Raw genomic sequence first — 16,189 nt, forward strand, 5'->3', positions numbered from 1 at the left:
TGTGTTCGATCGTTCTGTATACTAGCTCCGTTCTTCAAACAGCATTTACTATATTCACACTAAAATAGGACTTTATATTAAGCATTTCGATTGCCCAAACTGACTAGCTTAAATGTTATAGTGAGTATCCCCAGAATAAAGTGACAATGAGAAGAGTCAATCAATGATATCCGTCAAGTGATCGATGATTCTGTTAATTCGGATCAAGCAAGCTAAGAGGACCCGCTAACCCAGCCAGTTCATTTCGATTTACTGTTTTTAGTGAGAGAAAACGATAAATGTAACAGTAGGGTTCGCACGCTGCTCGTGAAAAACTGTCTAAACCTCGTTTGCCTCATAGTACCACACAAAGCTGAATCCGCTACACGAAAGCGGACCAGAGTACGGGAATGACGGAGTAAACTTACTGCTGCTGTTAACTCCCTTTACTGCTGCCACGCCTTTAGTCAAGCCGTCACCGTGGCCAAAAGCAGCAAGTACCACCGTGATGTATCTGACGTGCTAGTAGTAGCAATGTGCCTGTTGTCGCTCCAATGGCAGAGTCCCAACGGCCCCAAAACGGCCCCAAAAACTCGACGTGCCCCGCGCGCTTTCCACGGCTGGACGACACAAACGTTTCGCCGATCAGTCGGGTATTATATGGTCTGCGCTACTGTTCAACTGCTTTCCTGGACGCAATCTGGGTCACCGTCAGAACAAGAGCGAATGCGCAGACAACCTAGTGACAAACGGACCAACCAATAGACAAAATAACGGTGTTAACTATCGCAACCGAGGCAACTGCATAATGGTGATAGACCGTTCATTGAGTTACCCAATCTGTTCGAAAACCGCTTTTGTGCATTTTGTCAGGTTAACCTGGTTCACTAGTAGTACTCATTACGGCTTAAAAACGACGCCGATCAGCAAGTTCACTAACATATATATTACTTGTAGACTAATATTAATGAAAAAGTGGGATATAAGAATGCAAATAGTCTGAATTTTCAGGAAATCATGTTAAAAAATGGCAGATCGGCCAGCGATTATTCTCAACTGCATACATAGCAAGAAAACTCAGTGCTTTTTCTTCCCAGTGATGGATGGCTTTTAATATTTTGAGTATATTAGCTGAATGAGCTTTGCTATTCCTGGAAGAAATTTTATTTTTATATAAAGCAAGAGTCATATCAGAAACGCCTGTTATAATTAAGTACAATGACATAGAAATACAGAAATCGTATTAACGTGCCGCTGTTACAAATATATTATTACACAGTTAAATTGACTTTTATTGCTATCTGCCGTTTCCTTAACAGATATGAAATGAGGACGTTCGTCTCACCAGAACATCAGCATATCAAAAAGAAATTGGTGAAGCATTTTAAATAAGACGCAATAGATGAACCGTCTAGCATCCTAGAGAGTAAAAACATATTCTGGCTTTAAGGTCAAAGAAAGTCGGAGCTTACGGCATCGATAGAAGGAGCTTATCGTGTGACCGTAAGATGATACATTGGAAACAGCCACAAGATAGTCCAGGGTTGCACAGTTGTTCCAAAATCAGACCCTAACACGGAAGAAAGACAAAGAGGACACCCTTGTAAAATAAATTCAGGGTGGTACGGGTAATATTCGAAGAGCTATTCTACATCTAGCTCGAGTTTTAGACACTAACTCGAGATAATTAATGCTTCCTCGGGTCTTATAGAGAATATAACTCACCGAAGCGTTCTTTAGATATATATAGAATAGACTCTTATTTACCTATTTGTGATGTTATCACACTCATTCGCCTAATATCGACATTAGCGGGTCTAAAAACATGGTTTCAAGCGTATTGTTTCACTATTTTTTGCGTCGCTTCTGTTTTGTGGAAATCAAAGACTACTTGCACCCAATATCTACATTTCGGTACAATTCTTACTTCGAAATAAATTGTGAGGCGCTTGTTGATAACTTGGGTTCTTGAATACAACATTGTATTAAAGTGGTTGTCTGGGCATACACATTGCTCAATAAATTAGATATGTTGTGACTTGCTCGTTCGATTCATGATCTTCCTTCTATCTACGAATGAGTCAGTTGAATTTCTTAATCAATCACTTCAGTTTCAATAAGAAGTGTCGTCCGATACTGTACATCATTTACGGGGTGTCCCCTAGTGGACTTTCCATTTCGATAAAATATTTCCATAGTAAGTATCTAGGATAAAAAAAATACTGCTTCAAACGGTGGATTTTTCTTATCACAAACGTACGTGCTCCTATGGTTAATACCTGACAGTCTACTAGAACTTACTTGTTTACCAATACAGGCAGGAGGAACAAAATTTACTTGACACTTTTAACGTATTCCGTACATAGATATACACCGGTCCCTGACCTTTGCAGTGTCGACTTGCAGTAGCGCACGGTCGATATGTCAGTGCACTTCTTCTATACCCATTCGCTATGCTTAATCATTGGTATGCACCTTTCATTGCCCGTGCTCAGCCAATCAGACAATGTTCGTTCTTGTATGTTTTGTTAAAAATTATCATTGAAACACGTTCACTGCTAGTGTTCAATTCTACCTGTCGTGTTTGGTTTCGTTTGGGCCTTGGGTTACCCCAGCTTTTTCAGTAACATATTTTCTTACAGACAAGCGGTATCGCTTTTATAGGTCAATCGAGATATACGGGTGCCGACTAAGAAAAACCATTGAATTCAGTTTGTTCTTAATTTTCGTCAGCTTCACGTTTTTAGCCGTACGAACCAATTAGTTTACGGTGAGAAATTGTGGTTACTCTAATTATCTCGGCTGAGAGCTTCTATGGTAGCACCACACCGATGTGGTGTATCGCTATCATAAAAGAGATGTTTTTGAACCTAAATATTAAAGTGGTCTGCTTTGAGTAATTGGTAAGTTTTAATAAGGTGAATCAGCGAAGTGTCAGATGAAATACTTAACGGCGGTACCGGACGTTAAGCTTAGAACATTTAGTTTTGAAACTTAAATGTCCAGTTGTTTATTCGTCAATTCTGTCTGGTTATAGTCCTTTAACCCATATAACGCCTGTTTTGCCACACCGGGGGGACAAAACTGTTGTATTTTTTTTGGTGTCCTTAATCCTTAAAATTTGGTTAATGCTGTTAAGTGTTATATATAGTGTTTTAAAGTTGGAGCGGTGTCCTACGTCCGAGATCCTTGCGTAGGTATTAAGAAAGATTTGGTCGTTTCACTCATTCATCTAATGAGACCGATAGGGCTTGCTAACTAGATTCTTGCTGTATAGTTAATTATTTAATTAATGCTAAATATTTTCATGATTATAATATTGAGTGATTATTTATGAAAAATCTACAGATATTGCTTGTTATACTCTGGCTTGTCATTACTTTATTACCCATTAGTTAGGCTATGATTCAATAAACACCATAGCGTTTTGAAATCAATGTCTACACTAGTTGTGTCATGTATGTTGATGGCAGAACTACAATGTATTGAAATGAGAATAAAAAAGGATACAAATTGACTGAATCAAGATATTGGGATAATAGAAACAGATTGCTGTAGCGAATACACTAAAGCAGGGTGTAGAAGGGCTGCAATAAATTAATTATAACTGATAATTTTTAATTTCAGTTAAATTTTAAACTAAGAAGAATTTTAAAATAATTTAAAACAGAGTGTAGGGGGGATCAAAAAGCTTTGTCGAGTTGAAGTGTTCATGGGCCACTGTGCGCACATCACCTGCAATTCACCAATACAGTACCTATTTCAGTTCATTTCTTATGTTGTGTGCAAGGTGTGATTATCGGATATAACGAGAACTACGGAAGTTCAAATTTATTCTCATTTTGTTTTTATCAGGTTGTAATAGAACTTCTACTATTTTCAGATTTTTTTACCATAAAAGACCATATGAGGTTTGATCATGTGATTGGTCGTTCGATTTTTTATGCCAGCTTATCATTCGTTTGGTTTTCTCTGCAAAATGACTTTACCAGTAATAAACTGCGCTTGCTAATAAAACGACGATCAATCTTTTCTAATACTGAAAATTTTTATACTTGATTCGTTTTACGCACGCGTTAAGCACGAATGCTTGGAGTGTTTTTTGCTTTGAGTATATTAAACCCCCCGTTGGAGAAAGACCACTGCGAATCGGAGATGTTTGCATCTTTCAGAATGGCAGCGTCTTACAGGCTGTTTGACAGTTATGTAAAATTAATGATTTTACTGTGGGAGAAGATCTATAGCAATTAAGCTCAGGTTTGATCAAATATTGAGATATGGGATTAGATTCTTCCATAAATATACATTGAAAAGGGGAATAAAAACTTACATTCCACTCTAAACAAATATGGATGGGCCCTAAGAGTATGATAAATGATATCGACGCTAATTATGGTTTTCCATAGACTAGACTAATTGCTACTTCATGGTTGAGAAGTTATGCTGGGATATACAAGAAGATAAGGACACAACATTCCAACCTTTAAACATTTCGTATTGTAATCATTGCGCTGGCGGCCGTTTGTGGTGTACAAGGCGATGCAGATCATGTATTACTAGATAGCGTTAACTATAAAAATAACCGTATTGTTAAAATAGTTACTATTTTATTACATTGGTATAAATTATTGTGATTTTTGAATTACAACTTAACGAAATATTTGCATGTCACGGGCTTATGCAATGTGCGGCAAAAGACTGACATCGTGGTAGTACGGCATTACTAACGAATTCAACAAGAACTAACACGTAATGATTGTTTACAGCGTGCACGTGCGGCCGCCGTAAAAGCTAGAACATACTCTAATTTATAGTGATACGAATTACAAATGATATGTTTAGAAGCAACGACGACCCATGGAGAACGCACGTGTTTCGAAATTGGAAAGCAATTGAAGTTTATGTGGGCGAGCTTGCTCTATGACATCCGTGTGAAGTGTAGAACAATTGGAGCAGCGAAATTATTGTTTATGAAATAACATATGCGGAATTTAAACAACTAAATATTTATCTTGGTATCCTCTCTAGGTAACATCTAGCGTCTGTGGTACTGATAATCACAACCACAGGTAAGCAGTAGAATTATGTGATCTATAAAAGTTTTAGATTGGTTCCCTACTATATCATCAATTGCGAAGACGAAATTCTTGCAAGAGGGACACGAAATCTATTCTGCAGATAAGTCTACGATTAGTAGATTTGTATTGGTATAACTAAAAACAATGTTATAACTATATCATCGACCAATCCAGTCCTTGACAGTTTTGACGGTTGTTGGGGCAAATTCAAACTGTAATGCCACACTCAGTTGACCGACGCCATAAATGGTACTTTATAACTTAGACACATTCATATGATGCTGAATAACACTTTGTTCCGCCTTTTGTCACTGATTGCTCTCGTTATTCATATTTACTCTAATATAGGTATAATGTAGCTGATGTTAATGTACTGCATTAATGTATAGGAACAGTTCAGACTGGGCCAGACACCAGTTAGGCAAAAGTATGCATAGGTTAAATTTTAACACAAAGGGGTGTAACGTTACTGACAGTAGGCATTATTATTTTCTTTTGGGGACTGCACTACGTCGTTTGCGTTCTTATCACATTGACCTCCACCGGTGTCTGCAGTTCTATCAAACAAACGTGTTACTGTTACGCAGTTTACACATAGTAATTGCCGTACAGAGGACTGTTGATTGATTTAGTGATATGAGACGTTATGCCATTTGCTGTTATGCCCGAAGATCATAGAGCAGATCGATATTTCGAAATTTTGTTAGTGATGATCTGATTTGCGCTTTTAACAAATGGCAACACAGCTATCCTCAGTGCATCCAAAGAAACGGAAGCGTTACTAAAAGGCCTAAACAATCTAAAGGCAGTTATGCCACTGGATTATGACTCTTATATAATCAAGAATATGGAGTATGTATCTGCTGCTGCGATGATATCTGATAGTAGTGTTGGTATTTTAAGATCTACCAAAGGGGTATCTGTTTTGAGAATTTGTCTGAGCCTCATCGATTAATCTAAGTAATTCTGCTGTATTCCCTGAATGTCATCAAGTTCATTCTTTTGCAACGTAACTATAGATTTTCAGTGGTTGGTAATCTATTTTATATCGTTCACCTGGCGTATTGAGTAAAGCTATTGTGGAGAATCCATTATGGTGTTGATAGGTTTTTAGTAACTAGATTAAATTTACATTTTCAGCCTTTCGATGATGTCATTAGCATCACCTGTTGTTAACTGGTTCACCGTATGTCAAATTTTCTGATACAGGTACTTATATCTAACCCCACTCCTAAAATAAAACATGAATTATTGTTAAGTGGACGATTGCGGCAAAACCTGCCGTCGCTGTAGTTCGATCACTTGTCTATGGTAGATTAAAATACATTTCTTTTAAAAAAGCTAATTTAAATGTTTTTTTTTTGTCCTACAGTCTTAAAAAGCATTTTTCATCAAACTGAAAAATCTAAAATATAAAAAAATTAATTTTTGGAATGAAATACGTGCCTTTAATTAATAATTTTCTTTTTTTTTAACAAATGGTACGTCGTTGGCGGGACCTGCAGCAATGTCATCTAGTCTTTTTCAATTGGGGTCTTGGCGTTAAGCTACGGTGTAAACGAAAATAACATAGAAGCATAATAGATATTTGACTTGCATACATAACACCCCAACAGCTGCTCAAATAATATTATCGTTTGTTGGCAGGTAAACTCGGCAATATTTTTCAAAGCACTGTTTTTAAAACAATAGCGAGTCTTTCTCGAGAAAGGCATTCTTCTTTCGAGAAAGGCCCATAGTTTTTCTCCTGTGTAAACTGAGAGAAAGAAACAGGCAAATTTTAGTAATCAAGCAACTGTCGAAAGTTCTTGAAAGGTGTAAATTCGTTTAGTTTTCCGAGTTCTACGCGATGGGCACCAAACTGAATTTTCCGGAGGATCTACCGCCCACATTTCCACTATAAAATTGATTATGATGTTACGTCCACTAATAAATAAACCTTATAACAAGCCCATATTATGAGGAATATCAATTCATTATATTCACTTAGTGTTTCAGTCCGCTTACGTAAAACATAAGAGTTAGTTGCAAATCGAATGAGGCTTCACTAAGGATTTTTTCTGAAGCTGAACTCGATCAAGAATACTCCAGCGTTTTTCACTGTACGCACAGTCAGCTAGAAAGAAAAGGTTTCCGTTTCAACGGTTGGTCTATGAACAACACTTATCAGTCCTCAAAAAGCTGACCTTCTCGGCCCTCTATCGAAGACCCGCTTCTTTTTTTTTGCTCGAATCTTCTTTAGGTTGTCTACTCTTTATTCGTCTTGAACAGTCAATGTAGTTCAAAAAGCAAGTTTTCTACAAATTTTGTAGAATTTGAAACCTAAACATAATCGAATTGCAGACAATATAAAACTCTTACCTTTTAAATGTTTAATCGTTTTACTCGCTAAAATTCTTAAACCGATTCTTTATACAATACAATACAGTACAATAAGGAAAGCATACCTGACTTGTTCATATAAAACACAACAGTTTCCACGTTAAGACCTTCAACATATCCTGCAAAGCTTAATTTTCGTAACATCTTCGAACTAACGATCGCATCGCAGATAACCAGTTATCTCTCAAAAAACAATCTTCTTATCCCAGCACAACTATGATTTTTTGCGTCGCAATCTAGCTGTACTTAGCTGCTGGAGATGACCCAGAGTTGATTTATGTATATAGATTAAAATGTGCTTTCGAATTAGGTTTATTACTTGAGAAAGAGCCACTTGAATATCTATACATTGACACTGGACTAGTTTAGGTCCTTTCGAAACCATGGATCGTCCCGTGTCAAGGCGAAGTTCGCCCGCTGTTGCCAGTTTCCTTTGGCGCTATTCGGGTAGACTACATCTCACTAGTGTTATATGCAGTTTTTTTGGACATAAACAAACAGAAACCACTGAAAATGAAATACTTCGGGCATGTACTTCCATTCTTAATAAATACTGTATTTCAATTGTTGTTTTGAAATGAATAAGAATAACGTTTATCTAAAGCCATACAGATGGTTAATTTAATCCAACGTCATACATTGCATTCCGGTATAGGAGCCGCACATCAAAAACCATAAAAGCCTGTCTGGGTGTGGTGTCAGAATCCCCAAACTCCAAAAGCGTGGTACAAATATCCTGACGTTTTTTTACCTTACTTTTTGTTTTGCCTTTTGAGAAACATTTTCTTTGTGTACTAGCCTTACTGCAACGAGCCAACATGCTAGGACGCTTTTCTCAAGTCTTAGGTTGAGTAACTCACAAATCAACAGCCCATTAGATCCAAATCATTGCACATATAAAATATTTCAACAATATTTTCGCTTGACGTATAATTAAAGAGGTCAACGAGAGCCGCACGATGTGTATCAACCTAACGCCTGAGCGATATTTCACCGCTGTACTCACTTTTCTGTTGTGTCGTGTAATTGTATAGATGTATAATGTACACATTTTATTCTTCACCAACATTTTGTTTGTTATAAACGACTGCTATGCTAAGTCCAAAAAACTATTAGTTTCCACACCTCTGTTTACAAGTAGGCTAAAAAAGCCAATTTTGCATTTTCTCGCAATTATCAAAATTGTTGTAAATTTGTTGTGAGTTAGTTAACCGATAGAGCATAAGGAGTGACGCTCTCCGAAATGAAACTCGACGAGGAGAAGGTGACCTAGATTAAATATGAATGGCAAGAAGCTCAAAGAAGCCATGAGGTTGAAGTTATCAATAAGGTATCGATGTTGTTTTGGAGAATTTAGTTAATTAAGTTGTTCTATATGCATATCAAGGGGATCAGCATGTTGTTTTAAAGCGCAAAAGCTCATGATGCTTGTGACCACATATATTACGCCTGAAGCTCATCGAGACTTTTCAAATTATTACAGTAGATCTATTCCATGAAAAAAAATACTCTAAGCTATTCAAAAACGGCGATTACAAAAATTACGCTAAAAGATAAAAATGTTATTTTTTGTGAGATACCGTATATTATATCAGTTAAGATTAATTATGTCAATGAAGACTGGGCAACAACGGCTAGAGCATTTGAAGTTGACTTTCGTTCAAAGACGATGATTAATTGCATCAAATCATATAAGACTTTTAATTACTCGTTTTTGCCTGATCTTCATTTTTATATCAAAATTCTGTGTGATAGTAGTGGTTGTGATCTCTGAGATCAGCGTTAGCAGAAACGGGCAAAAATTAACCTAACTTCAGAGATAAAATAAATTATGCATGACGGCACAAGCATTACATAGAACACCCACAAGGAAGTCTTTGGGAAAAATATTAATGTCGTAGCACATAAAGTACCATAATTGGACATCGGAGCTGTGGATGGCTTCCAGACAAACTAATAATCTAAACAGAACTAATTCTGCGTTGTTTCATTCATTGTGCGCACTGAAGCCAGTGCACTGTAGGAGAAATAAAATTAGTAATGGACCGCTTTTTACCAAATTATCTTACACAAGGCGAAAGTACGTGGTTGAACTAGAGAACGTCGGCAATTTACTAACGGGCAAATGATATATAAAGATCATGCCAAGACAGCGAGTTGAAGCTATTACGGGAAAATTAGGTCCTCTAAAAAAATCAATATAGTTAAATCGAAAACTAGATAGAAGATCTAGAACAAAGTATTTATTATATGAAGGGCTTAGTCAATCCTGAAATAAGCTTGAGGGAGGAAATTATGAGAACAAGAAAAAAATATCACTGGAAAAGGCGTGTGTCAATCCGTGTAGACGTCATGAGAGGGATCTTCGCAAATATTGGCATAGACAAGGCAAAACAAGCATTTCAGTGCTAGCGCCTGATATAGTTGCTTGAGCCTATAGGACGACGATAGCTACCCTACGCATAAAATGTCGTAATTGTTATAATTATTATACAACAAATGTTACCAAGAATTAAGCAAAATTATAAACTTATGCTATGAAAGATTACTGATAAGGTACAGATAATGGCTAAGACTACTTCTAAATCGCACAAAAAACAACTGCAATGCGAGAACTAGATGTATTAGTTTAGAGGCACGCAGCTTCGAAGGAGATAACCCAATATATGGTTTACAATTAGGTCTCTTGCACTGCCACCACATCATTTGTCAGTTATTCTTCTCAATCTACAACCACAAGTACTTGCAAGATGAGGCACGAAACAGTTCTGTATATTGGTCCCTCAATAGTGGCTAATTCCTGTTGAACGGTTACTGATAGAGAGTAACTCAAATCCTCTGCAGCAATCCGCTCAGATATTATCTTTGTATAAGGAAAATTTGAAAAAAACCGCAGTTCTTGGGTACCTGTACAGTCACTTAACGATAGCTGTTTAACTAGCGCGACCATGTTCGCAGCGCACGTGAGTTATTATTTATGAGGGAGAGGGGAGAGGACACGGCGGGGGAAAGGCACGCTTGACCACGATTATACTTGCACTCCAAGCTTGGCTTCCAACCCATGTCCCCTTTCTCGCGTCCGTGCACGCATGATTTGACCGCACTGCTTACAAATGCTGCCATGGCCCCTATGTTAATGTCGGAAGATAAAAGCACATCTGACAAAGGGAATCTGTTCCGCATTTCTAAATTAAACGTACCTTGATGATGCGTAGCACTTGAGGATTCTTTTGAGGTGGCAATTTCGTCTAGCTCGAAACACTTAGCAAACCTCCTAGCAAGCAGGTGGCAGCGTAGCCTTTTACATTTCCCGGCTACCTGGCTACGTTTGGAGAATCGAAGCTCACACTAACTTTCCGTAATGTACTATTATATTTCCTGCACCTCTATTGCCTCAAAGCATAATAAACAGGCCACTTCACCTGATGCGCACATCTGTTTTTTTTTTCGTGAATGGGCGTTAATGGCAAACAGCGCGATCATCACCAATGTTCCTGACAGGGACTAGCGAGACCCGCACATCCAGGGTAGCTCGACAGCTGACTTGGGGAGGCGACGGGGAAGGGGATAAGGGGTCTCACGGAGGAAAGGGACTCATTGAAGGACCGGTAAACATTAAAAGCAGACGACTTACATTCTCATCATGTATAGCGTCACCTGGTGGTGCCGAACTTGACCAACTCAAATGATTTGAACAGCAGTACCCAATCATTAGCTACGCACGTGTGAGAAACGCTCTGCCTCAAATTTGTGTATAAGAATGAATCATAATGTTTTGAGCTATGTTCTAAATGCGTGGCATCATTGCCACGTTTGTCTACTTTTGTTTTTTTCTAAATCGACGAAGGAGCGAGAGGTAGGGGATAAGATAATAAACTCTTTCCCTCAACAGTGCGGTAGGTAGCCGGGATTGTGAAGCAGGTAAGTAAGAACTATAAGTAAGGGCCAACCATCCGCACTCTTTTAGCAAGCTTCAATAAAGTCATTTTCAGATTGCGAAGAACTGGTAAGCGTATACAGATGAATACTTCTGAACAGTTGAGCTCACCCCGTATAGGTTATATGTGTTGTGGATCATGATATTGTTAAGAAAATAGCGCCGTTTTAGGCACTACGTGTCTGCATTCCTCGAAAGCTTGTGAGAAAAACCAAACACACTAGCTACAACTTACCTGCCAACGTTATTCCTCTACTGCTTTTTGTACTACGCGAATGCTTACGGGTGAATTTGCATTAAGCAGATCAGGCACACATGTTTTCCTTTCAACTTCACGACCACCACAGGTCGGCATTTCGGATGATGATATTGAGCTCGACGATTACTTACCACTATATTCGCTTTAAGCGGTCATCTCATTAAGCTTTTTTGTTGCTCAGTTGCAGTTGTATCATTTCTAGTTTTAGGTTTCTAGTTTTTCAATAAAACTGAATTGGTTTTCTCGCTATAATTAATGCCATCAACCTTAACGTTTCTGATAGAAAATGAAAAAGAGCTCAGCTTTAAGTATATTATCGGCGCCTATTTTGCAGTTGGTTTACCGAGATACCATTGACTGATGTTGCAGCGAACTTAACCTGTAGCTCAGCTGCAGACGTACAATTATTATAGTTAATTATCCCAGTCTCTAGTTATCTACACATGCCTAGAATTTCTTCTTTTACTCTGATAAAGTAGCCTCCTTGTATCACCATAATTTTTGCAAGTAACCCAGTTCTTATTTTAGAGTTGTTCCACTCATTTCAAGTACTTTAAGTGTCATAGCGTAAACAGCTCATTCTTGAATATTTTATTTTTGACAATACGCGGTATTAAACAAGGTTCGTAAGAATGCTAAGCATCCACCTTGCCGCTGAGCTATCTTCAAAAGCTCTAGCCGTTTAACTGAAATTCTTACGTGATCCACTTATTTTTTTACTTAGGCTTAGTTATCTCGTAACTCTTTTAAAACCATTATTGGACTACGCCTATTGTTGAATTGCGTTACAAGCATTTTTTTTTTTGATAAACATAATATCGTTTTTCAGTGACTTTGTTAACTTATCTCTATCGTCTTATTACCAAATGCAGGTATTCCACGGGATTTGATTTTCCGATGATTTCACATAGGTGAAAAAAATCTCACCATAGGTGAGATGACGATTTTTTTTCAGTAAAAAATTGTGTTGATCATCTTGTATGGTACGCTTACTAGCGTCTAATTTTTTTTACTAGCACCCTGATAGAAACAGAAGAATCATTGAACATGCACTTTTGCACAGCATCGATGATTAATAATAACTAATCAAGTCCGCACTGTTTCTTTTTTGTCATGGTTTTTCCAATAAAGACATTAGGTAGTAGCTTACAATGCGTTGTTTTTCGCGATGATGCGTTCTTGCTTTTTTTTCCGGAAAATACTGAGTTTTTAAAAGAAATAACGAAAGAAGCCATTCCCGCTACAATAAATAGATTGCCAAAGGTTGTCCGACATCAAATGACGCACTTGTCGTACTGCACAAAGTCGCCAGATTGGGACCTTAAAGACTCACGAAGGCAACAGTGCCAGGACTATTGGAAAACTGTAGTGACGGTGAGCAAGGACGCGATAACATGGTACACTGCGAAAAGCGCAGCAACACGGGGGACAGGCGAATACTGTGTCCATGCAGCACGCATTATGGACAAAAACTCGATCTTGGAAAATATCTGGCTTTGGCGTTGGTCAATGGCGGCAAGCGTGCGCGACGAGCCATTTTCGTCTTTGGATTAGAACTCCTCCTAGTTCTACTTGGGGAAATCAACCGATTTCCCCTTCTGTGACTCGCAACAGCCTATAGCCTTCATCATAGTTCGCACCCAAACAAGCCGTACGCATTGACCAAGGCATAGAGCGACCTCGCAATTCGCACAAAATCTCCTGTTGATTGTGGGCTAGGCCCAGGAATCTCTTCAATCCCCTGGCCGACTCAGGTCTAAGTACAAAAATTTTCCTACTTCTACCTTCTAGGAATCTTCTTCTATAAATTCGAGTTGATGTGACCTTGTGCGCTACCAATAGTAACAATTGCGTTAGCCGACTTGTCTGTTGCGGAAATACTTTCTTTAACCAGCTTGACTGCTGTGTCAACTCAGTCCCTAACCCACCTCTCTCTTGTAGTAATTTGGTTAGTCGAAAACTGACAATATATTGGCTAGCGGTTCGGGCTTTTATATCCTAATCGGGTAGAAACTAGCACCTGTGGGTTGCTTACAAAAAATCCATACATCCTTTGGGAGTCACAGCTTTTTGATTGTTCTTTCTTTTTACGGTGTATTTCATTACAAATAATGAGTGAACAGGGATTAATTTTAAAATGTAACTGAAATATGAAAATACAGTAGAAGCACGAAGACAATAGCACAGGGAGCTTTAGACAGATCCACCCATGTGATTTACAATTAATCTGGTAAGGGATCAGTTTTCTTCGGATGGAAATGGATGGAACAATTTAAGATGTTCAAACATAGCGTTTCGGAAGAACAACAACCTTAATGAACCTCCTAAGAACTTGGAAGGCAACTCGATTGTAAGCTTTATATCAGCAAATCAAATGTTCATCTTATTTTAAGATGTTATAAATGAAAAAGCTACCCTCCAACAATGGTACATGCTATCAACAAAGATGGTTCGGACCGAAAGAATCAATTTTGCGAATGGTACTTGCAAAATGTGAGTAACGTGTACAGTTTTCAGTACTAATTACACTTATTGGGCAACTGAAAACAGTTACACAAAAACATCGTGTTAGTTTGTCAGAGATTACAATACGGTATGGAATTCGAAACAAGGGATTCGATTTTTTTGGCAATATGTATATGTGAATATAATTAATGGCAGGTTGGTATGATTTTAGCTGGATCTTGCTTATATAGCGTCTAAGTTGTCAGTTTGTTATGGTCACAATGAACGTGCGACCAACGCTGGTTTAAATTTCAGCTTTGGCAAATTGTTGTCATAAAATATAAACATAATACCCTTTCGAGAAATTTTAAGTAAGTGTAGCAAGATTCACCCCGGCTAAGTCTTCTAGTGAAGGCAAATCCCTGATGCTATATTAAAGCAACTTATTCCAAATGCTTCCTCATATAATAGTAGTAATATCTACGTTATCAATACAGTTAACTTTTTAGCTATTTCTAGCTTTCTATACCGGTAAAATGTGTTTAATAGCAAAGTAAGGGCAAAATCCACGAGCCATTTTAACCTATCTATACCAGTAAAAATCCTAAAGAGCACGTTCGTGCTCTTCGGACACAAAATGCCCCTTTAGAGGGTACCGATTGGCCGGGTTCTCTGGCCGGCTCAAAGTCTGTAATGTTAATGTATTTTACTCACTGCACATGACCACAGCTTGCCAAGGATAATGAGGCCGACCAAAGTACGTCGTCAATGCGCTTTGTCTCTCAGAACGACCTGTACTGTGTCAAATCGTACATAAAATCGACCGAGGCGTCCGTGAGTACAAATTGTAGCACATGCAAATTATGTGGCATAGGTAGATTTACCCAATTGGTGTTTGTGAAACTTCCTGAGACTGCAACATTAAATCTGTGGTGGTAATGTGCAATTCGAATCAGACATTATAATAGACGTTAAGAATTCCAGTGGAAGGAGAAAACGAAAAAACGTGAATAGGATTAATTGGAATGGAGGAGCAGAGTATATATAACGAGGTATCAAAATTATAGCCGAATTGAAATCGTAGGCGTCTGGAATGATCTTAGACGAACACGAGTTCTCGGTGAAATCTGATGGGTGCCACGCACAGGGCCGAAAGTTTAGTTTCGGACAAATTTCTGTGAACTTTGTGTGCCCAACGTGTTACGTAATTAATCTCTAAAGCTATATTATGAAAGGGACCACTAGGTTTTACGCCCATTAAGGTTACTGGGAGATAGTTAGGAATAACTGGCGTACTAGCAGAGAAAAATTTGTATGATCTTACGTTGATAATTTCGAGGTCGAGCTACAGCACGATACATGCTGAGAGTGTTCCCGCATTTATACTACCGTCACGATGTTTATAAGACGTTTCTATAGGAAAACGATATTATTCCATTAGGATAGCCATTTAGTGCTCGAACAGACGAGATATAATATATGGTTACTGAAGCTAATTGCCACAGGATAACATAATTAATGCAAGGTCGTCTTAATAAGGGTGGAACCGGACGCCAGCCAATATGTCTCTTTGCAATTAATATGTTCGGTTAGGCATAATTACTCTATCGTGCTGATCTATTTGATACAAATATTAGAAGAGTATGGAGTAGTTACAACGGGAAAATGGAACACGTGGAGCATGGTAACCACAGCACGGTACGTTTTGCGAACGGCTATACCAGGAGGGTACAAATACTGCAACGGATGGTAGCATTGTGATAGCGCAGTTACAGTTGTAATACCTCAAAATGACAACGGAGTGTTGTTTACAATCAGCTGTCTAACTAGCCTCACAATCGTTTATATTAATACAGGCTCATGGAATAACTACAGAAGAAAAACAACTTCTGTAGATTATGGCGGGGAGCAGGGCGAGACAACTGTTGACGCGTACTCGAGCTAGAGTTGAAGTTCCTGTCAGAGTACTATTTAAGGATCGCATTAGTAACGACAACTGAGGTGCGGAACGTAGCCAACGGGAATTATATAAAATTAATAAGCACTATTTGAATGTTGCACCTCAATAGTCTACATAGTGCTCGCTCTAATCTGTGGCTCGCAAAAGTA

At 38.2% G+C, this 16,189-nt stretch overlaps 2 long non-coding RNA genes across 3 annotated transcripts in view; one reads left to right on the plus strand and one right to left on the minus strand.

The window, feature by feature from the left end:
• LOC111265550 (uncharacterized) overlaps positions 1–11,057 on the minus strand; it is a 42,851-nt gene extending 31,794 nt beyond the window's left edge. For both annotated transcript variants that reach the window (XR_002683519.2, XR_002683518.2), the window contains exons 1-2: positions 10,640–11,057; positions 408–718 (exon numbers count right to left, since the gene is read on the minus strand). This is a non-coding gene — a long non-coding RNA (uncharacterized LOC111265550). The remainder of the gene's footprint in view (positions 1–407; positions 719–10,639) is intronic.
• On the plus strand, positions 656–1,723 carry LOC147752792 (uncharacterized). The gene is made up of 2 exons (XR_015313099.1): positions 656–790; positions 1,299–1,723. It is a non-coding gene; the product is annotated as an uncharacterized LOC147752792 (long non-coding RNA).
• Positions 11,058–16,189: the final 5,132 nt, after the last annotated feature.

This window comes from Varroa jacobsoni, unplaced genomic scaffold (genome assembly GCF_002532875.2).
Source record: "Varroa jacobsoni isolate VJ856 unplaced genomic scaffold, vjacob_1.0 scaffold_984, whole genome shotgun sequence".
In the NCBI taxonomy this organism is placed as follows: Eukaryota; Metazoa; Arthropoda; class Arachnida; order Mesostigmata; family Varroidae; genus Varroa; species Varroa jacobsoni.